The sequence below is a fragment of the Bos indicus x Bos taurus genome, chromosome 6 (genome assembly GCF_003369695.1).
Source record: "Bos indicus x Bos taurus breed Angus x Brahman F1 hybrid chromosome 6, Bos_hybrid_MaternalHap_v2.0, whole genome shotgun sequence".
Classification (NCBI taxonomy): Eukaryota; Metazoa; Chordata; class Mammalia; order Artiodactyla; family Bovidae; genus Bos; species Bos indicus x Bos taurus.
Genome location: NC_040081.1, coordinates 71,561,049 through 71,587,814, shown reverse-complemented (window position 1 = coordinate 71,587,814; position 26,766 = coordinate 71,561,049). Strand labels below are relative to the sequence as shown.

Here is a 26,766-nt window from a genome sequence, read left to right as displayed (position 1 = left end):
AGAGTTAGATTCAAATGTCCAACACTCAACAAAAAACATGGCTTACAAAGAAACAGGAAAGCAAGGTCTATTCAGAGGAAAAAATAAATCACTAGCATAGTAACTGTCCCTGAAAAAGACCTAATGGCAGATATACTAGACAAAGACTTTAAAACTAACTTAAAGATGCTCAAGGAACTAAAGGAAGATGTGGAGAAAATCAAGAAAATGATGCATCAACAAAATGGAAATATCAATAAATATGCATCATGGAAATCCTAGAGTGAGAAGATAAAGGGACAGAAAGAATATTTGAAGAAATAATGGCTGAAACTACCCAAATCTGATGAAGAATATGAATATGATAAAAGACATCAATATAAAAATCCAAAAAGTTCAATGAATTTGAAGTAAGTTGAACTATGATAAACCTAGACAGTGTATTAAAAAGCAAAGACATTGTTTCGATACTCAAAGCTATAGTCTTTCCAGTAGTCACGTATGGACATGAGAGTTGAACCATAAAGAAAGCTGAGTGCTCAAGAATTGATGCTTTCAAATTGTGGTGCTAGAGAAGACTCTTGAGAGTCCCTTGGACTGCAAGGAGATCAAACCAGTCAATCCTAAAGGAAATCAACCCTGAATACTTATTGGAAGAACTGATGCTGAAGCTCTAATACTTTGGCCACCTGAACAGCCAACTCATTGGAAAAGACCCTAATTCTGGGAAAGACTGAAGGCAAAGGGAGAAGAGGGTAGCAGAGGATAAGATGGCTGGAGACCATCACTGATTCAATGAACATCAACTTGGACAAACTCCTGGAAATAGTGAGGGACAGGGAGGCCTGACATACTGCAGTCCACAGGGCTGCAAAGAGTTGGACCCAACCCAGTGACTGAACAACAACAAGATGAACTCAGAGACGTATTATAATCAAACTTTCAAAAGACAAACAGAGAAACACTGAAGTATCAAAAGAGAAGCAAAGGATCACATACATGGGATCCTCAATAAAATTTCCAGCAGACTTCTCATGGGAAACTTTGGAGGCCAGAAGCAGTGGACTGGTATATTCAATATGCTAAAATAAAAACACTTCAACCAGGAATCCAAGATCCACCAAAACTGTCCTTAAAAAGTGAGGGAGAAATTAAGACATTCCTAAATAAATAAAAGTTGAGGGAGTTCATGACCACTAGACCCAACCTGCAAGAAATGCTTAAAAGAGTCCCACAAGGTGAAACGAAAGGATGCTAGACAGTAACTTAGAGTCATGCAGAGAAATAGAGATCTCAATAAAGGTAACCATACAAGCAATTATAAAATCTAGTATTATTGTAACAGTGGTTTGTAACTATACTTTTTGTTTGCTTTCTATTGGGTAAGCCAAAAAGTTTGTTCTGAAACAAATAAGTAAATAGTAATCAAGAACTTCCCAACAAAGAAAAAGTCCTGTACCTGATAGCTTCACTGGTGAATTCTATCAAATATATAAAGAAGAACTAATGCCAATCCTTCTCAAACTTTTCCAAAAAATTTAAAAGGAGGGATCACTTCTCTAATTCATTCTGTGAGGTCAACATAACCCATACCAAAGCCAGAAAAAGACTGTACAAGAAAAAAAAACTATAGACCAGTAACTCTTAGGAACATTGATGCAAAACTCCTCAACAAAATACCAGCAGACAGAATTCAGTAGCATATTAAAAGGACTGTACACTATGACCAAGTGGGATCTATTTCTAGAATTCAAGGATGATTCAACATATGAAGCTTAATCAATGTAACATGCCATATCAAAAAAAGAAGAAGAAGAAAGGAAAACACTATGAGATCATCTCAGTTGAAGAAGAAAAAAATACTTGACTAAATCCAACACCCTTTCATGATAAAAAATAAATAAATAAAAGTAGAAGAGAAGAAAACCATCTAAACATAATAAAAGTTATATATTAAAAACCCACAGCAAACATCACACTCAAAGGTGAAGACTGAAAATTTTCCCCCTAATATCAGCAACAAGGCAAGGATGTCTGCTTTTAGCATTTCTATTCAACTGGATTCACTTCTATTCACCTCTCATTCTACTGGAACTTCTAGCCAGAGTATGAGGCAAGAAAAAGAAAAAAAAAAGGCATCCAAATTGGAAAAAAAGATGTAAAATTATCTCTTCGGGGGACTTCCCTGGTAGTCCAGTGGTTAAGACTCCAAGCTCCCAATGCATGGGGCCCAGGTTCAATCCCTAGTTAGGAAACCAGATCCCACAAGCCACAAGAAGAGTTCACACACTGCAACTAAAAGATCCTGTGTGCTGCAACTAAGACCTGGTATAGCCAAATAAATAAATAAAAATATTCTTTTAATTATCTCTTTTTGCAAATGATATGATCTTAGATGTAGAAGAGCCTTTAAAATCCCACCCTAAAAGCTACTAGAACTAATAAGGGAATTCAGCAAAGTCACAGGATACAAAGTCAGAACTCAAAAATCAGTTGTATTTCTATACACATATAATGAACAATATGAAGAGGAGATTACAAAAACAACTCCATTTACAATAGTATCAAAAAGAATAAGATACAATTAACTAAGGAGGTGTAGACTTGTACCATGAAAACTATAAACACTTCTGAAAGAAATTAAAGATATAAATAAATAGAAACACATCCCATGTTCATGGATAAGAAGATTTGATATTGTTAAGATGTCAATACTACTCAAAGTCATCTACAGACTCAATGCAACTTCTATCAAAATTCCAACAGCATTTTTTGGCAGACATAGAAAATTCATACCAAAATTCATGTCTCTAGGAGCTCCAAATAGCCAAAAAGATCTTGAAAAAGAGCAACAAAACTGGGAGATTCACAATTCCTGATTTCAAAATTTACTACCAAGTTATAATAGTCCAAAAAGTGTAGTATTGGCATAAAAACAGACCAACAGACCAATGGAATACAATAGAGAGCCCAGAAATAAACTCTTGTATATACGGGCAAGTGATTTTTGACAAGGCCACTAAGAACATTCAATGAGAGAAGAACAGAAGACTGTTGGGAAAACTTGATACCCATATGTAGAAAAATGAAGTTGGACCCTTACCTAACACCATCTACAAAAATTAACTCAAAATTAATCAAGGAACAAAATGTTAAGACATAAAACAATAAAACTCTTAGAAGAAAACATAGGACAACAGCTTCACAATATTAGATTTGGCAGTGATTTCTTGGATGTGACACCAATGACATAGGTAAGAAAAGAAAAAATTGACAAATTAGACTTCATGAAAATGTTTTAAATTTTGTGCATCAAAAGACATTATCCACTCAGTAACAGGCAACCATGGAATGGAAGAAAATATTTGCAAATCATGTATCTGATAAGGGACTGATAGTCAGAATATACAGAGAACTCCCCAAACTCAACAATGAAAAAGCAAACAATCTGATTCAAAAGTGGGCAAGTTCAGTTCAGTTCAGTTGCTCAGGCGTGTCCAACTCTTTGCAACCCCATGGACTACAGCACGCCAGGCCTCCCTGTCCATCACCAACTCCCAGAGTCCACTCAAACTCATGTCCATTGAGTCGGTGATGCCATCCAACCATCCCATCCTCTGTCATCCCCTTCTCCTCCCATCTTCAATCTTTCCCAGCATCGGGGTCTTTTCAAATGAGTCAGTTCTTTGCATCAGATGGCCAAGTACTGGAGTTTCAGCTTTAGCATCAGTCCTTCCAATGAATATTCAGGATTGATTTCCTTTAGGATGGACTGGTTGGATCTCCTTGCTGTCCAAAGGACACTCAAGAGTCTTCTCCAACACCACAGTTCAAAAGCATCCATTCTTCAGGGCTCAGCTTTCCTTAGAGTCCAACTCTCACATCCACACATGACCACTGGAAAAACCATAGCTTTGACTTGAGAGACCTTTGTTGGCAAAGTAATGTCTCTGCTTTTTAATATGCTATTTAGGTTGGTCATAGCTTTTCTTCCAAGGAGAAAGCATCAAAGTTGGGCAAAGGACTTGAAAAAATATTTTTCCAAAGAAGATACAGGAATGGCCAATAAGCACTTGATAAAGTGTTCAACATAACTAATCATCAGGGAAAGGCAAATCAAATCCACAGTGAGGTATCACTTTACACCTGTCAGAATGGCTATTATGAAAAAATAAAAGACAACAAGTGTTGGTGAGGACGTAGAGAAATTGGAACCCTTGTTCACTATAGGTAGGGATATAAAATGGCATAGCCACAGTGGAAAACAATAAAATTGCTCCCCAAAAAAGTTAAAAATAGAATTACCATGTGATCCAGCAGTTCATTTCTGAGTATATATCCAAAAGAATTCAAAGTATGTTCTCAAAGAGGTATTTATACACCCATGCTCACAGCAGCATTATTTACAATAGCGAAAACACGGAAGGAACCCAAGTTTTCATTGACAAATGAATGAATAAACAAAATGTGACATACATATACAACGGAATATTAATTGTTATAACAAGCAATCACCAGCAAAGCTGTGGAGAAACTGAAACCCTTGTACATTGCTGGTGGGAACTTAAAATGGTATAGTTAGAGAAAGATAAATATTAAGTGGTATCGTTTATATGTGGAATCTAAAAAATTAGTACAAATGAACATATTTACAAAACAGAAATAGAGTTACAGATGGAGAAAACAAACAGGGTTATTACCAAGAGGAAATGGGGGGAGGATACACTGAGCGATTCAGGCTGCCATACACACACTACTATATATAAAATAGATGACCAATAAGAACCTACTGTATAGCACTGGGAACTCTAATCAATACTCTGTAATGACCTATATATGGGAACAGAATCTAAAGAGCAGATATATGTATAACTAATTCACTTTTCTATACAGCAGAAACAAATACAACACTATAGACCAACTACACTCCAATAAAAATTAATAAAAATAAAATAAAATGGTATAGTTAGTAAGTAAGTAAGTGTTAGTCGCTTCAGTCATGTCCGACTCTTTGTGTCCCTATGGACTGTAGCCCTCCAGGCTCCTCTCTCCATGGGATTTCCCAGGCAAGAATACTGGAGTGGGTTGCCATTTCCTTCTCCAGTAGACCTTCCCAACCCAGGGATCAAATCCAGGTCTCCTGTACTGCAGGCAGATTGTTTACCATCTGAGCCACCAGGAATACAACATTGTAGATGAACAATATTCCAAAAATTAAAAAATAAAATGTTATAGTCCCCATGAAAAACAATTTGGCAGGTCCTCAAAAACTTAAACAATGAATTACCATACAATCCAGCAATTCCACTCCTACCCACATATCCAAAAGAAAAGAAAGCAGGGACTCAAGCAGATACTTATGTAACATGTTCATAGAAGCATTATTCACAATAACCAAAAGGTGGAAACAACCCAAACGTCCATCAACAAATGAATAAATTTTACATACATTTTATACACACACACACACACACACACACATATAGTGGAATCTTCTTTAGCCATAAAAAGGAATGAAGACCTGATATATGCTACTACATAATGAATCTTGAAAGCATTATTCTAAGTGAAGTCAGTCAGCCATGAAAGTACAGACATTGTATGATTCCACTTCCGTGAGGTCCCCAGGATTCACCGAGAGTTCAGAGACAGAAAGTAGAATAGAGGTTACCAGGAGACAGGGGGGACGAGGAGTTATTGTTTAACAGAAACAGAGTTTCTGTTTGGAATGTGGAAAAGTTCTGGATGTAGATAATGGTAATGGTTGCCAACATTCTGAATGTACTTAATGCTAATAAACTGTACATCTAAAAATGGTAAATTCTGTTGTAAATATTTTATCATAATAAAAATATTTTTAACATTTGAGGGAAAAAATAGAATATTGAAAATTAATGTAATATAATGAGCAAATCAAATATATACATGACCTATTAGTACAGTGTCCAAATAGAATTTCCTTTCTTCTTTCCCTCCTTTCCTTCCTTCCTCTTTCTTCAGCTATACCAAACTAAACATTCTAAGGAAGAAAGATTCATAGGGAAGTATAATGAGAATTTAATTTTAAAAAGATAAATCATATTGTAAGGGACTGGCAGAATGAGGTAATCCAGAGCAGGGATTATAAACAATCAGCAGGCAGAACCAAAGACCAGGAGATATTTCTATCTTCAGTAAAAGAAAATGAGGAAAAGACAAAAATGTGCAAGCCCGGAATTTGTAAGTCGTTTAGTTCTAGAACAACTCTTTACAGTTATCTTAAGGATAAGATGAGTTAAATAATTCAGGTGGGGCCAGTCTCACTGGCTGTGAACCATGAAGCAAGGAGACAAGCAGCACCCTGGATTCCATGCCAGCGGAAGGCCAGGGATCACATCTTACACCATCTCTGAAGGTACAGTTTATCACTCCAGCTTCCCAACTCTGTAGACACAATTTGTGGGAAATCAGTTCAAAACTCTATGGGATCACAGGGGAAAGGGAGGGGGATGGGATGAACTGAGAGATTGGGATTGACATAGATACACTATTGATGACATGTGTAATATAGATAACTAATGAATACCTACATTATAGCACAGGGAACTCTACTCAGTACTTTGTGGTGACCTAAATAGGAGGGAAATCCAAAAAAAGAGGGGATATGTATATATGTATAGCTGATTCACTTTGCTGTACAGTAGAAACACAATATTGTAAAGCAACTACACTCGAGTAAAATTAAAAAAAAAAAAAACACTCTATGTGAATGGTCCTCAATAAATGGTAAATCTAGATTTCCCAACCTCCTGGTTCATGTTCAAGAACAAGCCAGTCGTAAGCACCCTCGTCTGCAGATTATTGCTCAGTTGTTTCACATCTCCAAGAAAAAGGTTTAGGGTCCAAGAAGAATGTTTGCATTCTTCTGCCTTTCACTTGATTCAATAAAAATCATCTATAAAACAAACTTGAAGACCTCAGGAAAGACCCAGCTTATTAAGTAAGGATTCTTTAAAAAAAAAATCATAACGCCACTGTTATGATTATAACTGGCAGAAATGGTCTCCTAAGATGCATTCCAACTCTAATTAAAACAGAGCTTTCCCAGGGCTCTCACTTAATTTTAATTTATATTAAAATAGAAGAGTCATTCGATATATTGAACAGCCATCCTAAATTTAGTGGCTTAAATGCCAAGCATCTTCCCTTGCCACAAACTTGGAGATGGATAAAGGGCTGAGGGATAACATTTGGGATTACCCACCCACACAACAGGCTTTTTTCCAGAATATGAAGAAAACTGTTTCCTAAAATGAGATTATGCTGTGCTTAGTCAAACTTTTTCAAAGATGCAATGCTAAAGAGTCTGCCCATCCATACTGGTGGACCTAAATGAAACTGCAAGAACAACATCTATTTGGAAACTGACTTTAATCAATGTTAAAGAGCTATAACTTTTCACTTAATTTGAGATCTGGAAGAAATGTCATATTGGTCCAAGGCTTCTTCCACTTCATTCAAAGTTCTCTAGGTTTCTCTGTCTAGAAACTTCTCACTCCACTCACCCAGCATGACTTCCTTTTAGCACTTATTGCAACCTGACACTGTGTTGTATACATATTTGCGTACTGTTTCTTGTCCCTCTCTCCCACCAGAATGTCTCTGTAGTTCAGGGGCCCTGGCTGTATGCTTGTTCTCATATTCCAGCACCAACAACAGGACCTGGCACAGACCAAACCCTTGGAAGCATTGTCTTTGTTTACTGTTTGACTGGATTAACTCTTGCTCTACACTTTTATTTGTTGTTGTTGTTCAGCTGCTAAGTTGTATCTGACTCTTTGAGACCCCATGGACTGCAGCACGCCAGGCTTCCCTATCCTTCACCATCTCCCAGAGTTTGTTCAAACTCATGTGCATTGAGGTGGTGATGCCATCCAACCATCTCATCCTCTGTCGCCCCCTTCTCCTCCTGCCTTTAATGTTTCCCAGCATCAGGGTCTTTTCCAAAGAGTCGGCTCTTTGCATCAGGTGGCCAAAGTATTACACGAGATTATTTGGGCTCAGAGGAGTAAAGTGACTCGCCTGTGGTCACTAGGCTAGAGGGAAAGTTGGCTTTAGAACCAAGCTTAAGTAACTCCCAGTCATTCTTCCAAAGGATCCAATTATGCCACTCCCTGCTTTTGATAGCTCCCTGTTGCTTAAAAAATGTCAGTACTCTTTGGCCTTTCAAATCCCTCCAAATGTTGCCTGATCCACATGTCTGGTCTGGTCTCCTGCCATTCCCTTCCATGCCTGAATGCTCCTGCCACCTCCCTGTCATGGCTTCATGCTTGCTGTATCTTTGCTCATTCTGTTCCCTACCTCTAGAATACCTTTCCACCCCCTCTCCATCTGTCAAAATTCTACACCTCCTTCAAGACTCAGCTCCAATATCACTTCCTCTGTAAGCTACCTCCTTATCTTTCTTCATTCTGTCCTCCTTCACAAGAACAGTCACCCCTCCATCTGAGTCCCCACAGCACTGGGACATTCTCTCACAGCACATTTTACAGTCTTGTCTTTCTTCTCTGCTAGACTGAATTCTTCACATTTATCTTCACTAGCATCTCCACAGTACCTGGTATGAACAGCTGGGTCAGGGAAAGGAAGAGGAACACAGGGGACATGCGCTACCCTTCCTGTTCAGTACGACTGTCAACGTGACAACAAGCCTCCTGCATACCAAACACGGGTCCCAACGACCCAAATTTTAGAAAAAATCAGTTACTGCTAGAAGTGGGACATGACATCAAACATGACACATGAAATCAACTAGTGACTTGTAGAACATCATCGTGTGTTCATTCATTCTGCAGCAATGTTAAAATGCTACATTCTTTTCTCAAGCTAGAAACTACAACAAAAGTTCTCATTCAAGTGACCTGTATTCCCTCAATCTTTGTGCTTTTCATGTTATGTCCACGGTGCCTAGTCCACAGTGCCCAGCCCATGGAGCGCAACACTCAACACACATCTGCTGACGTGAGATAAACTGAGTTTATACAGTGACTCGGGCTGCACAGAATGTTGGTGGTTATGGGACTTTTCATTAAACTTCATACTGCAGGACACTGTTATTTATTTTTGGCCTACTCCAAGGTAACCAAAGATCGCTCTCCTGTTTTGATTCTAGTACTTATCATCTACCTGGGTTGTTTGTAACAGACAAAAAGCACAGGAAAATGATAATCTGGAATTACTTTTATAAACCACCCTTTTGGAAGTAATTGCCTATCTTCTCTCAAACTCCAGAATGCCCCTATTAAAAGGGTAAGCTCATGCACATTACTACCTAGTATGGATGATCAGAATAATCGAAGTGTCAGAGGTGGCCTGACAAAGTTATTGTTCGCAAGTTGTCACTGATAACAAACTGATAGTGACTTACAACTCTGAGCAGGCTGGGTCGGGGTGGGGGAGAATAGATCTGAAGCTGCATAATGTAAACTTTAAGATGTTAATCTGAGCTGCCTATGTTGATTAGGAAAATTAAAATCTCAATTAGAAATAACAAACTGGGTCCTGAGGGGTTTTTTTCTTCTAATTTTTATTGGGGTATATTGGTTTACAATGTTGCATGAGTTGCAGGTGTACAGCAAAGTGAATCTGTTATACAAACACAGATACCCACTCTTTATTAAGATTCTTTCCCCCCCCTCATAGGCCATTACAGAGTACTGAATAGAGTTCCCTGTGTTAAGTAGGTCCTTATTAGTGATATATTTTATATATAATAGTGTGTATATGTCAATCTCAATCTTCCAATTTTCCCCCAGTTTTCTTCCTTTCTATCTTTGCCAATTAAAGACTATTATGTCATAAAACTGACAGAAAGCCCCAATGGGAGGCCACAGCCTTAACACCACCCATTCCTGGCTATTTCTTTTTCGATTGGAGTATCAGAAACATCCATAATTAAGAGAGGGAAATTAACAGCCTGTAAGTTCTTCCTTTGGAACACAAAAGGAATATAGCCCTAAAAGCTTGCTGCTTTGTCCTCAAGGGTCATTCAAAACTATCTGAAATCTTCACAATAAAGTTACCCATTTGACTGCACTATATCTTATTTATCCCCGAGTTGCAACTGGTAATGTCTAATTTAATGTGTTTTTCTCAGAACTAAATAAAGCTATATGGCCTCTGACCTATATAGGAAGGTAAAATAAAGCCTAAATATCAGCATTATAAACAAAACAAAGCCCCTGTCCCCCACCCCCACCCACACACCTGGCATAATACCTAAATATGCAATGACTCGGGCATAGACCTTGCAACATTTGATAACTGTCAGGCACTAAATGGTCTTCTAATGGTTCAAAGAGTTCCCATCTTCCTGAACTCCTAACCTATTAGCAGGGAGAGGTTACAGGCAATGGAAAGAACTCAGCTCAGTTACTTAACCTCTGAACTTGGGCTTCTCATTTGTAAAATGAAGGGCTGGTTTAGAACACCACCACCCAACAGAAATATAATGCAAGCCACATCTGTAGCTTTAATAGTAAACACAAAACACAAAATTTTCTAGTAAACACATTTTCAAAAAAGTAAAAAAAAAAGGTAAAATTAACTTTAATAATGCTTAAGTTAATCTGATACAGTTAAAACATTATTTAAACATGTTAAAGTATTTTTAAAATATCAATGACATATTGCACTTTTTTTTCATACCAAGTGTTTGAAATCTGGTGTGTATTTTATACTTAGGGCTCCTCCCACTTTGGACAGGCCACATTTCAAATGCTTTAATAGCCCATGGGACCAGTGACTGTACGAGACAGCACTCGTCTAGATGACCTCAGATATTTCACTTGACACTAGATGTAATTTTAATAAAGGGCATAAGAGATTTATAGATAAAGTATGCTTAGAAAAACTATATTTTCCTGGATATTCTCAGTCTATTCATTCCCATTCAAAAGGGTGTTTTGCTTTTTTAACTTTTTTTTTTTAAACTCAAATGGGGTTGGATCTGCAAACAACTGAGTAGGTGGTCTGTTCTACTGTCAGCCTTAACCTTTTCTCACTGAGTCACTGTCCTACAAGCTTACAAGGAAGCTAGGAACATTCAAGACAATGTACCCCTGCTGACTGAATGAGACTTCCAAAACCTCAGAACTAGAAAACACAACTGTTAAAAATGGGAGTTCAACAGAAATGAGAAAGAAAATGATGTGAGCACCTCGTTATCTTCCACATATTAAGACAATGCTAGGAAACACAAAAGTATGCGTGCTTTTGTAGTTGTTTCTCCAATTACTCAATATCCACTGAGGAAGATCGTGCTGCTCCTCCCACACTGTCCTGCTTATTAGTCCCTTTGTGGTCAACGATCTGCCTTCGCCAGATGGCTAGTCCGGGTTAAGAGCACAGTATGAGATCAGAGAACAAAGCAAAGCTAACTGGCCTTCCCAGGAATTGAACCTGTGACCCTGACCTCATTAACTCTAGAAAACAGTTAACCCATCACAAACATGCCCGGGCAGCTGCATCTTAAAGAGTGCCAGGCAAGCCCACGGCATCTGTCACAATGATACTGTGGTAGAGAAAAAGTCACTCTACATTTATTAAGAACTTTTCAAAATGAAGAAAAGACAAAATGCAGTCATTGAGGGCAGCTGGAATTCATCAGCAGTGTCTGACCGGCTCGGCTGAATTCATCACAAGCTTCCCTAAGAGTATCAGCTGTGGCCCTGGCCTGAGACCACAAACGGCCTTGACAACGGGGTCCTCATGCTTCCTCTTCCAACAACAGTGGTCTTGGGGCCATGGGCTTTCCTTTTTACTTCTCCCCAGGTCGGGAAACTGTGGGCTAACAATTACATATAAGAATGTTCACAGATTATTTATTGAATCCGGCTTATCTCAGATTTAAACAATAACTGAGTTTCTCTGTTGCCCCCCTCGACCCTACATGCTCCCTGTCTCCCCCGTTAGTGCCAGCCAACCCCTCTCCAAGGGAGTGGAGCGAGGCCAGCGGACCTCTGGGTCGGGTATTCCTACCCTCCCTAGTAAAAAGCTTTTTCTTTTTTTTTTCCAAGTGTTCCCTCCTTTCTTATTACTGAGAATACTTCTTAGCAGCTGGTATCTGCTCTAAATTCTAACAACCTGTCCCTAGTGAGCTGAGTGCTTACTTCCAATTTAAATATTTCCCAAAGTGTTTCAGGGATGTGGCTTCTGTATCTTTTCCTCAAAGACGTATTTTTAAAATAGTACCAGCTTCAGAAGTAACTTTATTAAAATTTCCATGCAAACTTCAAAGCATACTGTTTCAAAAACTCTACAAACATCTGGAAGAGCTGGTGAAGATTTTAAAATCGGATTGAAATTATTTCTGCATTTCATTTTTGACATTTTATACAGAATCACCTTTCCACATGCAAACTCAATATAAAGCTGTTATATATGGTTGTTCTATTTGCTTTCTTAAATATTTCTGATAACATGTGACCAAAGCATTCAATGCGCTTCCCAGGTGGTTCAGTGGTAAAGAATCCACCTGCCAATGCAGGAGACGCAGGAGATGCAGGTTCAATCCCTGAATCAGGACGATCCCCTGGAGAAAGAAATGGCAACCCACTACAGTATTCTTCCCTGGAAAATCCCATGGAAAGAGAAGCCTGGCAGACTACATTCCATGGGGTCTCGAAGAGTCGGACGCAACGGAGCAGACATACACACACACAAGGCATTCAACATCTCTTAAAGGTTTTTACTCAATTTTTTCATTTCCACAAAGTTACTTAAGGTTATTTTTAAATTTATGGATTAAGAGTTTGTAAGCATGCACTTCTCATGTAACTGGAAATCATACATATACGTAGATACGAATTTGCATATGTATCTGCCTCAAAGGCACTAGTGCAAGTACACATCTAAATTGATGTTCCTCTTTTTATCTCTAAGAATGCTCACATCAAGAATAAAAGTAGTACAAAATGTAATGAGAACCCAATTTGCCTGCCTGAACAGAAAAAATTAGTGACCATTCAATAGCTAGAATGTTTCTTGATGCTCACAAAAACTGTGCCAATCCACTAAGAGTCAAGAGTTACACAAAAGGAATAAATTAATAAAATAAGCATAAAATATAAGCTTATGACAATTATACACAATTTCATTAGAAGCAGAAGGAATTTTTGAGGGTTCGTCTAGGGATAAAATCTAATGTCCAACGATAAGTGAAACAATATACCCACTTTAATCTTAACAGAAAATGATGGTTGAGGAAAATATGTGGTTTCACAAAACCACGAAATTGCTGTTCTTTGTCCAAAATATCATCATGATCTACACAAACTCTGATTTTAAAAACCTGTCAGTTTTGAAAACACCAACCTTAATTCAACAAGTAAACTAGTTAAACATACCAGTGAAAGTTTAAAGCTCCATGCACGTGGAAGCCACATTGGAAAAGCAGGAGTATATTTATGTATCTTTAAGCACCTTGTAATTATCTTATTTATAAGATACAACCCTATGCATCCAACCAGACAACAAAAGAGTCTGAATCTGTCAGACATAAATGGGAAAGAAATAGTGAGATCTGCCTTTCCATTGTCACATGTTTCTAAGTACTATTTATAAAATATATTTCCTTAATTCTTTCTCACAATATTTTTAAAAGAGGAGAAAAGTCCCAGGACCACCAAAAAAATTAAAATATTACTAAAATTTTAAGAAACATTTGCAAGGAACTGAAATACAAAAACAAAAAAAATTAATAGTCCGGTTAGTGGTGGTTTCTTACAAGCACTTTACAAAATAAGTACTTCAACTGCCTGGTGAGTTTGAAACAAATCAATATACTATAAAGTACTCTTTGTAGCTCTTAAGTCTTCATTTTGTGCCTTAACAAAAGCCGACATTCATTTGTAATGAAGTCTTTTTATAGTTACACGGCTATTACATGTCTCTTCCAAAGATATATTAAACCTTTGGGTGCTCAATAAAACTGACCAATTAATTGACTCTATCATAAAAACCTGAGAAGCTATTTCAAAATGTTTACATCAAAGACCAGCCAAAGTCAAAATGAAATACTGGTCTATGCAGTATGCTTTCTAACTTACTAACTTGAAAACTTTCTTCAAATGAGTCATTTCAAAGGAAACTGCAAAAGATGTACCAAACAGGTAAGTTCTCAATACTGCCATTCAAATTTACCTAAGAGAAGGAATAATACATTTTCAGAAATCACTGGGAGAACTGAAAACAGAGGGTTGGGGCTGGAAGAGCAGAGAGCTTTGGGGTCAAAAAGAATTCTGAATTATTGCTTCATCTCTCACTAACTTTATGACCTTGGGCAAGTTCATAAAACCTCTTTGAGTCTTAATTTCAATTATCAAATGGAAACAGAAGACCTTCTTTCAAGGCCGTTACAAGCACTAAATTAGATAACGTACAAAAATAGACTGCTTAGCACAGTATCTAGACAATAATAAATACTCAATATACAGTTATAATTACTAAGAAATGTTTAAGAATCTGTTTTCAGTGTAATTTAACATTCAAATTTCAGAAGATGTTGTAAATAATTAGAAGGAAAAATATGAAGGTTCAAAAAAAGATTTGTCTTTAATGCACTCATTAACCTGATTATCCTTAACATTAGTGCTTTTCAAACTGCAGGTCCTGGTGCATTAATGGGATGTGAAATCATTTAGTGTATCTCAACCAGCATTTCTAAATAAAACAGAATGAAAAATATAAAAATGCATTGCACACATAGGAAGTCTAAGCACTGATTAATGACTTTTTTACCTAAACACATTTGTAATGTATCTGTATACCAGATGGCAAAGTAAAACATTTTATTGTGCAAAAGAAGCCACTGCTTCATTACAATAATGAGAATAAAAATAATCAGCTGACACTGAATGCTTAGTTTCTACTAGACATTGTGCTAAGCTTTATGCTAAGCCCATTATTTAATTTGCTCCTGCCCCAAATCCTATAAGGCAAGTAGCTACTGTTACACCATTTTACAGATGAGAAAACTGAGACTTAGACATATTAAGTCACTTGCCAAAGATGCAGAGCTAACAAGTGGTAAACCCAGAGTTCAAATTCAGTCACCTGTCTCCAGAACTTTCCCATTCAGCCATTTCACTTAGCGGGTGGTAAGATATAAATATTCCTTATGTAAAAGTTATTCAAAAGGTAGACTTTTTCATGAGGTCTAATTCGAGAGAGATTTTATGGAGGTGCAGCATACTGGGGAGAAGACAATATGATTCAGAGATGAAAGCACCAGGCACGAGGTCCCCTTCTGTCCCTGGCACTATTGCTTCAGTGGTGAGGAGCTGGCAAGTCATTTAATCTCGCTGTGTCTGGATTTCCTCACCTACAAAACAGGAATGATAGTATCTGTCCTGCCTCCCCACAGGCCATTGTGAGGAAGTATTTGTACCTATAACAAGTGAAATGTTCTACTGTGCTATTCAGTTATATGAGATGATCATTAACATGACCCAAGGGGCCCCGGTCTTCACAGAAACATACATCACACATGATCAAAACAGGAAAGTCACCAGGCTTTTACAAACTGTACGTGTAAACAGTCCATACAGTTCTTGGCACACAACAGGCCTTCAGTAAACGTTCATTAAACTAAAAGAAGTAAACCAGTTCAATCTGTATGCATATTTTATCCATTTGCATTTTATTTTTCATTAATTCTTTCTAAATTAATTTAATTAATTTCTTCGACTATTTATTGAACACCTAGTATGTACCAGACCGTCCCTTACCATGGAGAATTTTTTTTTTTTTTGGCCATGTCATACTGCTTGCAGAATCTCTAGTTCCCTGGCCAGGGACTCCACTTGTGCCCCTGCTGTGGAAGCACCAAGTTTTAACCACTGGACCACCAGGGAAGTCCCCTACCCTGGAGAATTTCATATTAATTTCAATTAATTTTCCTGAAACTGTGTAAGGAAAAATTGTAAAATACAACTTCCTCACCGAGCGATAATAATAACTTACATTTATTACGGTGCTTTATAGCTTGCAAAGAACTATGTGGAAGCTTTTTTACTTTTTAAAATTTTATTTTTAATTGGAGGATAATTGCTTTACAAGTTGTGTTGTTTTCTGCTGTACAACAATGTGAATCTGCCATAAGTATACTTTTATCCCCTCCCTCAGTGGAAGCTTTTGTTTCTCACGCCAACTGCCTAAGTATGTCAAGTCAGTATTATCTTCCCAACTCCAAATTCAGTGCTAAGTGACTGCTAAGTCTTTAGAGTGAAAGTTTCTCCATTTCAGAGGTGACTGTAAATATAGGGGTTTGGAAGAAACTGTTTTAATACTGGAAAAGGGCAATCTAGTGGCCTTGATTTTCTTCCCTTCACATATCTGAGTTGAAGTAATGAAACCATCCACATCACTTACGTAAGATGCATTTTTCAAAAATGTTTCTTAAAAAAACCTGCCTTTGAAAATTTTTTTCTTACAGGTTTAATTTTTTGTTGAATATATTCAACCAGGATTCAGTTTTCTCAGAGAATAAAGGAGGGAGTGGTGGACGCATCTTTCCTTTGTTGATTTTTTAAAATTACTCAAAATTATTGTTTTCAGATTCCTGAGTCACTTTACAATGCCAAATAATTGTTAGCCATTTTACATATAATTCAACAACTACTACAGGTGATTTTTACAGAAGAATGATGATTTAATGACAACTTGATGAACTGAAAATTTGCTACAGGATATTGACTAAGAACCTTTTACTGAAATTGCCTTATCCTTTGTATTCTAACCACTCCCTCTCCATCAACACCACCCCCCCTCACACACGCACTCCCTCACCTACACCAGATCAGTTTCCGGGCCATTATTCTTAAAACCATATTAAAATTTTACAACACATGTTCATAGTTATTAGGTTTTCTGCCCCCTGCCACCCCGCCCATCCACTGAATCCATGTGCGTTTTAAACATTTTTTTTGTATTGTCTCTTAAAATGTAGAATTCAGAAAACGATTACGATGCCTCTATTCTGAGAACACCTCAAATGTAACCCTCTGCCCTTCTGTTTACTGATAAGCAGGAATAAAAGCCATTCCCCACCCACCATCTCGGTAGGGTTAGGAGGTCCAATCTCGCCACTACAGAGCTCTGCAAGAAAGAACGGTTATAGAACCAGGAAAACCATCGCAAGAACCCGGGGGAGAAGATAAGGAAAACACATTTTTACATCACTGGCAGCGTGCAGTCTCCCGGCTCCAGCCCTTGTAAACAGGGAAAACCTTTGTCTAGCCTCAGCCATCAAACTGGTGGCTCATCAGAATTGGGGCAACATGAGTTTGTGCGAAATGGCTCGGCAGAGGTTAAACAAAGCAATGCAGTTGGGGGGGGGGGGGGCGCGGGGGGCGGTGGGAGGCAGGGCTGAGCCCGGGTCAGCGCCCGAGATCCCAGACGGCGAGGTCTCGCTTTGACCCCCGCCACAGCCGGGACCCGAGCCGGAGACCCCAGGATCGGATGCCGCGGCGCGGGAAGGACAGAGGGAATTTAAAGGTCCCACGCTTTCGGCAAGTTACCGAGGGCGCAGCCCGTCCGCAGGTTCCTCGCGTGGGATCCAGAGCCGCGCACACCACGCGCCGGGTGCCTCGGGGAGGGTCCGCGCCGCACGCGCGGGGCCACCGCCCCGGAGTCCACGACCCGCCCAGCCGAGCCCACTAACCCAGGGCAGGGGCAAGGTCGAGAATCCCGGGCCGCCGCGGGGGCCTGGCCCGGGGGTAACCAGGGAAAGGGAGAAGCCAGTCCGCTGCACCCATTGTCTGGCTCCGGCCGCGGGCCGGGAGGGCGCTCACCTGACGTCCCGGCCGGGAGCCCGGGCTGGGAAAGTGGCTAGATGGCGATGGCGATCCCGCGCGGGCGGCGGGCGCCAGTGCAATGCCCGCGGCGCTCCCGCGGCACCAGCAGCCTCCGCAGCAGCACCGGCAGCGCACCCGCCTCTCAGGCGGCCACGGCCTCCATTGCTCTCCCCGCCGCCGCCGCCGCGCGGCACTGCGAGCCCGGCCCCGCGCGGCGTGGTCACATGCTCCGCCCGCGCCTCGGGCGCTCGGACCCGCGCCCGCCGCGGCCCCGCCCGGCTTCGCCCCTGGACGGCCGGGGCCTGCCACGGGAACTGGAGAGCCGGCTTTCCTTTCGAGCCCTCCAGAAAAGAAGCCGCGGGACGGCTCCCTTCCCCTGGGAGTGGTGGTGCCCAGAAATCGGAGCTGATCACAGGCAAGGGCGTGGGATTGGTCAGTGTCCTCTCCACCACTGCCGGGGATGGCCCGGCTGACCTGTGGGGTCTGAGGTTACTGTGGTGGGCTCACAGGGAGACTTACGTGGGATAGGAACTCGGGACCATCAGTTAGCACCCTCCACGGGGTGCACATCCGGCCCCCGGTACCGGGATGAGCTAGAGACTAGGGGAGCGACCTGGACTCCCGAGGGAGTTTTCCCCTGCAAAGCCCCGACCGTGAGAAATGGCATGGGGGGGACTCCTGAAAGTCAAACAAGTTGAAAGATACCACACAAAAGTAGAAAGGCTCGAAATTGCTTTGCTGAGTGGCTGTACATCTGAACAGAGTGACACTGACATTGGGCGTTATTGTTCCCAGCCAGAATGAAATTAAACATTGACTTTGATATTTTAAGAAAACTATGTTTTCCTTTTGTGGCTTAACTGGAAACACTAAGACTTTTTTTCCCGTATGTTTTGCTATGACTATTTCGATGGAACTTGGAAATCCGTTTCTGGTGGTCCTTTCCTTCACAATGCATGCAGAGATGCTAAAAACAATTTTGTATCACTATTAATAAAGAAATTGAAAACAAAGCAAAAAATAAATCCTCTGTGACAAAAGATGCAGAAGATGAGAGGTAATGCGAACAGGTGCTCAATCTTGAGTCAGATGTCCCAGTGCCAAAAACAGGACTACTGATTTTAGTATGGGTGCCTGACTTAAAGAAGCAGCTTTGACAGTGGAAAAATCTAGTACATACTGCCTGATCCAAATGGGTTTTTCTAGAGGAACATTTTAATTAACCACCAGAATATGGTTGTGTATTTTTGTAAATATAGATATCATTGTTCAGCATTTGCATATACTAAATGATGTCTCGGAGAAGGCAATGGCACCCTACTCCAGTACTCTTGCCTGGAAAATCCCACGGACGGAGGAGCCTGGTAGGCTGCAGTCCATGGGGTCGCTAAGAGTCGGACACGACTGAAGCGACTTAGTAGCAGCAGCAAATGATGTCTGCTGCTAAGTTGCTTCAGCCATGTCCGACTCTGTGTGACCCCATAGACAGCAGCCCACCAGCGTCCTATGTCGATTCTCCAGGCAAGAATCCTGTAATGGGTTGCCACTTCCTTCTCCCAAATGATGTCTGCTTTATTCCAAATAAGCATAAGGAAGAGTTTTGTGAAGCCTTGAGCAGGTTCTCCTTGATTTGATCTAGTAGCAGTACAAGCTCTCAGAAGCCAAAAACCAAGTCTGTGTAGAACATATAACTGAGGTCTTTTTCTTGACATATTATAATCTTGCCAAGGACATGAATACACATGCTATAAAAATTCAAATTTACATAAATCAAGTGTAGGTCTAATGTCTTTTATTTTGCAGAGCAAGGAACACCAGATTATACATTCATAAATTATTGAAAGCGTTGTAGAGAATTTATACTAATATTAGAGCATTCCTAGCTCTAAGGGATTTTATGTTTCATGGGCCTCAGAAATCAGAAGCTATCAGGCACAACTTTTGATGGGTGCTGTTTTTTCCCCTCACTTTTCAAACACACTGCTTCCTAATTACTACATTCAGGGCTATAGTAACAGAGTGGTACATCAAACAGGGTTATCAGTCTGCTGTTCCACTTTTGACATGTAACACGTAGATTTTCAGAGACCATAATGCAATACAAACTAAAAATGCAGAACACTAAGAATTTTAAAAATACTTAACCATTTATTTAACTATTAAAGAATATGAGAATGAAATTATATAGTTAAACCCATAGTTCTCAGTTCAGTTAAGGTGCTCAGCCGTGTCCGACTCTTTGCAACCCCGTGGACTGCAGCACGCCAGGCTTCCCTGTCCATCACCAACTCCTGGAGCTTGCTCAAACTCACGTCCATCGAGTCAGTGATGCCATTCAATCATCTCATCCTCTGTTGTCCTCTTCACCTCCTACCTTCCATCTTTCCCAGCATCAGGGTGTTTTCCAAGTAGTCAGTTCTTTGCATGAGGTAGCCAAAGTATTGGAGTTTCAGCTTCAGCATCAGTCCTTCCAATATATATTCAGGACTGATTTCCTTTAGGATGGACTGTTTGGATCTCCTTGCAGTCCAAGGGACTCTCAAGAGTTTTCTCCAGTACCACACCACCATAGTTCTTAGTTGTGGGTGATTTTTCCTCTGGAAAACATCAGGCAGTTTCTGGAGACACTTTTGGTTGTCACAACTGGCTCACAGGTGCTACTACTGGCATCTAGTGGTTAGATGCCAGAGATGCTTCCAAACATCCTACAATGCACAGAACAACCTTCCACAACCAAGAGTTCTCTGGTGAAATGTCAGTAGTGCCAAGGTTGAAAACCTTGAGGTAGACCGTGGACTTCCAGAGCCTCAAGATTTCATATTCCCTCATTTCTGTTTTAACCTCCCTATTCCTGTGTATTTACATGGAATTTTCTTAATGCTCAAGAAATAAGTACAATAGTCAAACCCTTCACTAAGAGGAGACCAATGAAATGAATGGGAGAATAATTGTGCAAATAAAATTTATACAGGTAACAAATAAAGATAGGAAAAAGCTAAACTAGTAGAAATATTGTGGTGTAGACAGTGTCTTGATTGTCCCTGGCAACTTCTTCAGAACCTTGTCATCTTCCCAACAGCCCATTGTTCTGAAAGTTTCCATTAGTCAAGCATAAGGTTAGTAATTCCCTCCTGATCACTCCAGGTCAAGGGCTGTTGTGAATATTCAGAGTTCAAGGTGAATGAGGGGGACGTATTTAAATGACTCAAAGGGCAGGCAGTGACTCTTGGGATGGGGTGAGACTTAGAAAACGCCTATCCTATCAATAGTTGTTCAGTAGCTAGTAAAGTAGTAAATGTCGCTCAGTCGTGTCCGACTCTTTGTTATAGTACTGACTTTCTGTTCTGTGCGTGGGTTTGTGAGTAATTCACTTAACTTCAGACTTTTCCACAAGTCTGTAAAACTGAGGATAATTGGTGCATGTTACATATGTTCCATCAATTATAAAGTTATTCCTGTGATAAACCTTAATGGAAAAGAATATGAAAAAGAGGACTTCCCTAGTGCCAATGGCTAAGGTTCTTCAATTCCAATTCAGGGAGCCCCGGTTCAATCCCTGATCAGGGAACTCAGTCTCACATGCCCCGACTAAGAGTTCACATGCCACACCTAAAGATCTTGGATACCACAACTAAGATCCAGAGCAGCCAAGTAAATAAATATTTTTAAAAGAATGTATATATATATATGTATGTATATATATACATATATATATATATATATGTATGTATGACTGAATCACTTTGCTATAGAATAAAAATCAACACAACATTGTAAATCAAGTATACTTCAGAGACTTCCCTGCTGGTCCAGCAGTTAAGACTGCACTGCCAATGTGGGGTTCAGGGGTTTGATCCCTGGTTGGGGAACTAAGTATATCTCAATAAAGTAAATTACAAAGTTATAATGATCTCAAAAACTAATGACAAAGTATAATAGGCAAATACTAATAAAAAGAAAGCACATGAAGACAACTGAATATTAACACTTCTAGCAAAACAATGTTCCAGCTAAACAATGAAGCTAGACCACTGTCTCTCACCATATACAAAAATTAATTCAAAATATAGATCTAAAAGTAAAAGCCAAAAGTATAAAGCTGCTCAAACAAAGCATAGGGAGTAATCTTCACCTCCCTGGGTTAGAGAATGTTTTCTTAGATAAAACACCAATAGCACAGGCCAAAAGGAAAAATAAAACTAGACTGCATCAAAATGTAAAGCTTTTTAAAATTTTTTGAAGCAAATAGTATCAAGAGAGTGAAAATATGGCCCTTAAGGTAGCAAAATAAAAAGATTTCCTCTGCATCTGAAAGCAGAGCATTCCTATGAAAGCTTTCATACACCACAGTGGTGTAAAGCAAAGCGGCATATACCTAGACACATCTTGCTAACGGACACACAAAATAAATCAAGATAAAGGAGTTAAACAACAAAGTCCTACTGTGTGGCACAGAAAACTTTATTCAATATCCTATGATAAGCCATAATGGGAGAGTATATTAAAAAAGAATGTATATATATTAACATGTATAACTTAGCACTTTTCTGTATAGCAGTAATTAACACATTGTAAATCAACTATACTTCAATGAAAAAGATAAAGCACAGATAATCACAGACACAGTTCAAATTAATGCAGCTTGATGCCAAGATACAGCGTATAATTGCTGGGGAAGGAACTTGGCAATGCCACTCACACTACTTGGAATGCACATCTTTTCCATAAGAGCTAGCTATAAAAAAACACTGAATGTTATTTTTACCTTTGCCTTTTTTTTGTAAAGGTGAATATCCTCTTTGGATTTCTTTCAGTCGCCAAAAGCAAGTACTGATACAATGAAGTGGCATAAATCAAACTTGAAAATCAGGGGATCCATGTATTTGCAAATTATATATGTATGCAGAATATATAAAGAACTTGTACAATTCAATAGTTTAAAAGATAAATATCTCAATTTTTAAATGGGTAAGGGACCTCAGACAATTCTCTGGCAAAAATATAAGCAAACAGTCAATAAGCACATGAAAAGATGCTCAATGCTGTTAAGCATCAGGGAAATGCAAATCAAAACCACAATAAAATACTACTTTATACCACCAGGATAGCAATAATAAAAAAGAGAGATAATAACAATTGTTGGTGAGGATGTAGAAACACTGGAACATCACTGGTGTAACATAAAATGGTTTAGCCATTTAGGAAATAGTTGGCAGTTCTGAAATATGTTAAATGTGGAGGTTGCCTGTGACCCAGAAATTCCACTTCCAGGTACACACCGAAGGAAATGAAAGTACATAGCCACACAAAACATGAATGTTTATAGTAGTATTATTTACAATGGCCAAAAGTGGAAATGATTGAAATGTCTGTCAACTAATGAATGGATTAAACAAAAGGTGTTATTAGCCTTTATACAAAGGCTAATATTTTTTATTAGCCTATCAGTTCAGTTCAGTCCCTCAGTCGTGTCTGACTCTTTGCAACCCCATGAATTGCAGCACGCCAGGCCTCCCTGTCCATCACCAACTCCCGGAGTTCACTCAAACTCATGTTCATCGAGTTGGTGATGCCATCCAGCCATCTCATCCTCTGTCGTCCCCTTTTCCTCCTGCCCCCAATCCCTCCCCAGCATCAGAGTCTTTTCCAATGAGTCAACTCTTCGCATGAGGTAGCCAAAGTACTGAAGTTTTAGCTTTAGCATCATTCCTTCCAAAGAACACCCAGGGTTGATCTCCTTTAGAATGGACTGGTTGGATCTCCTTGCAGTCCAAGGGACTCTCAAGAGTCTTCTCCAACACCACAGTTCAAAAGCATCAATTCTTTGGCGCTCAGCCTTCTTCACAGTCCAACTCTCACATCCATATATGACTACTGGAAAAACCATAGCCTTGACTAGACTGACTTTTGTTGGCAAAGTAATGTCTCTGCTTTCTAATATGCTATCTAGGTTGGTCATAACTTTCCTTCCAAGGAGTAAGCGTCTTTTAATTTCATGGCTGCAGTCACCATCTGCAGTGATTTGGGAGCCCAAAAAAATAATGTCTGACACTGTTTCTACTGTTTCCCCATCTATTTCCCATGAAGTGGTGGGACCAGATGCCATGATCTTCATTTTCTGAATGTTCAGCCTTAAGCCAACTTTTTCACTCTCCTCTTTCACCGTCATCAAGAGGCTCTTTAGTTCCTCTTCACTTTCTGCCATAAGGATGGTGTCATCTGCATATCTGAGGTTATTGATATTTCTCCTGGCAATCTTAATTCCAGCTTGTGCTTCTTCCAGCCCAGCGTTTCTCATGATGTACTCTGCACATAAGTTAAATAAGCAGGGTGACAACATACAGCCTTGACAAACTCCTTTTCCTATTTGGAACCAGTCTGTTGTTCCATGGCCAGTTCTAACTGTTGCTTCCTGACCTGCATACCAATTTCTCAAGAGGCAGGTCAGGTGGTCTGGTATTCCCATCTCTTTCAGAATTTTCCACAGTTGATTGTGATCCACACAGTCAAAGGCTTTGGCATAGTCAATAAAGCAGAAATAGATGTTTTTCTGGAACTCACTTGCTTTTTCAATGATCCAGCAGATGTTGGTAATTTGATCTCTGGTTCCTCTGCCTTTTCTAAAACCAGCTTAAACAACTGGAAATTCATGGTTCACGTATTGCTGAAGCCTGGCTTGGAGAATTTTGAGCATTACTTTACTAGCGTGTGAGATGAGTGCAATTGTGTGGTAGTTTGAGCATTCTCTGGCATTGCCTTTCTTTGGGATTGGAATGAAAACTGATCTTTCCCAGTTCTGTGGCCACTGCTGAGTTTTCCAAATTTGCTGGCATATTGAGTGCAGCACTTTCACAGCATCATCTTTCAGGATTTGAAATAGCTCAACTGGGATTCCATCACCTCCACTAGCTTTGTTCATAGTGATGCTTTCTAAGACCCACTTGACTTCACATTCCAGGATGTCTGGCTCTTGGTGAGTGATCACACCATTGTGATTAACTAGGTTGTGAAGATCTTTTTTGTATAGTTCTTCTGTGTATTCCTGCCACCTGTTCTTAATATCTTCTGCTTCTGTTAGGTCCATACCATTTCTGTCCTTTATTGAGCCCATCTTTGCATGAAATGTTCCCTTGGTATCTTTAATTTTCTTGAAGAGATCTCTAGTCTTTCCCATTCTGTTGTTTTCCTCTATTTCTTTGCATTGATCTCCGAGGAAGGCTTTCTTATCTCTTCTTGCTATTCTTTGGAACTCTGCATTCAGATGCTTATATCTTTCCTTTTCTCCTTTGCTTTTCACTTCTCTTCTTTTCACAGCTATTTGTAAGGCCTCCCCAGACAGCCATCTTGCTTTTTTGCATTTCTTTTCCATGGGAATGGTCTTGATCCCTGTCTCCTGTACAATGTCACGAACCTCAGTCCATAGTTCATCAGGCACTCTATCAGATCGAATCCCTTAAATCTATTTCTCACTTCGACTGTATAATCGTAAGGGATTTGATTTAGGTCATACCCGAATGGTCTAGTGGTTTTCCCTACTTTCTTCAATTTCAGTCTGAATTTGGCAATAAGGAGTTCATGATCTGAGCCACAGTCAGCTCCCGGTCTTGTTTTTGTTGACTGTATAGAGCTTCTCCATCTTTGGCTGCAAAGATTATAATCAATCTGATTTCGGTGTTGACCATCTGATGATGTCCATGTGTAGAGTCTTCTCTTGTGTTGTTGGAAGAGGGTGTTTGCTATGACCAGTGCGTTCTCTTGGCAAAACTATTAGCCTTTGCCCTGCTTCATTCCGTATTCCAAGGCCAAATTTGCCTGTTACTCCAGGTGTTTCTTGACTTACTACTTTTGCATTCCAGTCCCCTATAATGAAAAGGACATCTTTTTTAGCCTATATACAAAGGAATATTTGGCAATAAAAATGAATGAAGTACGAATACATGGTACTACACAGATAAACGTTGAAATCATGCTAAATGAAAGAAGCTAGGTGTAAAAGACCACATGCTATGATTCCATTTATTTCAAATGTCCATCCAGACAGGCAAATCTATAGAGACAGTAGTAGATCGTGGTTAATGGGGAATGAGAGGGGAGAATGGAGCGTCACTTAATAGATGTGACGTTTCTAAAATTAATGGTGGTAATGACTGTACAATGCTGTGAGTATACTAAAAATCAAATCATACAATTTAAATAGGTGTACTTTATGGGGATATATAAATTATATCTCAATAAAGCTGTTCAAAAAGAGAAGCAAGAGTAACTAACAACATTAATATCTGACAAAAGAGATTATAAGGTGACGAGTATCAAATGTTATAAGGTACAAGCTGCTGCTGCTGCTGCTGCTAAGTCCCTTCAGTCGTGTCCGACTCTGTGCGACCCCATAGAGGGAAGCCCACCAGGCTCCCCCGTCCCTGGGTTTCTCCAGGCAAGAACACTGGAGTGGGTTGCCATTTCCTTCTCCAATGCATGAAAGGGAAAAGTGAAAGTGAAGTCGCACAGTCGTGTCCGACTCTTAGCAACCTGATGGACTGCAGCCTACCAGGCTCCTCCGTCCATGGGATTTTCCAGGCAAGAGTACTGGAGTAGGGTGCCATTGCAAACAACAGAAAATAACACTCTTGAAAATTTATGTATCTAACAATAGAAATTTTGAATTAATCTAAAAACTGAAAAAGAAAAGGAAAAGTTAATAATCTATAGTGATAATGGGAGAGCTTTAAACCTTTCTTAGCAATTGTCATATCACATAGACGAAGATGTGTGTGTAAGTCACTTCAGTCGTGTCCAACTCTGTGCGACCCTATGGACTGTAGCCTGCCAGGCTCCCCTGTCCATGGTATTCTCCAGGCAAGAGTACTGGAATGGGTTGCCATGCCCTTCTCCACGGGACCTTCCCCACCCAGGGATCGAACCCATGTCTCTTCTGTCTCCTGCATTGGCAGGTGGC

The 26,766-nt window shown here is 39.7% G+C and overlaps 1 protein-coding gene across 2 annotated transcripts in view; it reads right to left on the bottom strand.

Moving 5' to 3' along the window:
* The window catches only part of KIAA1211 (KIAA1211 ortholog), a 277,640-nt gene extending 259,635 nt beyond the window's left edge, over nt 1–18,005 (bottom strand). The window contains exon 1 of one of the 2 annotated variants that reach the window (XM_027544551.1): nt 17,811–18,005. The gene's annotated coding sequence lies outside the window, so the exon portion shown is untranslated. Of the gene's footprint in view, nt 1–17,537; nt 17,777–17,810 lie in introns of those variants that run through there. The other variant, XM_027544552.1, reaches the window with a different exon arrangement.
* Nucleotides 18,006–26,766: the final 8,761 nt, after the last annotated feature.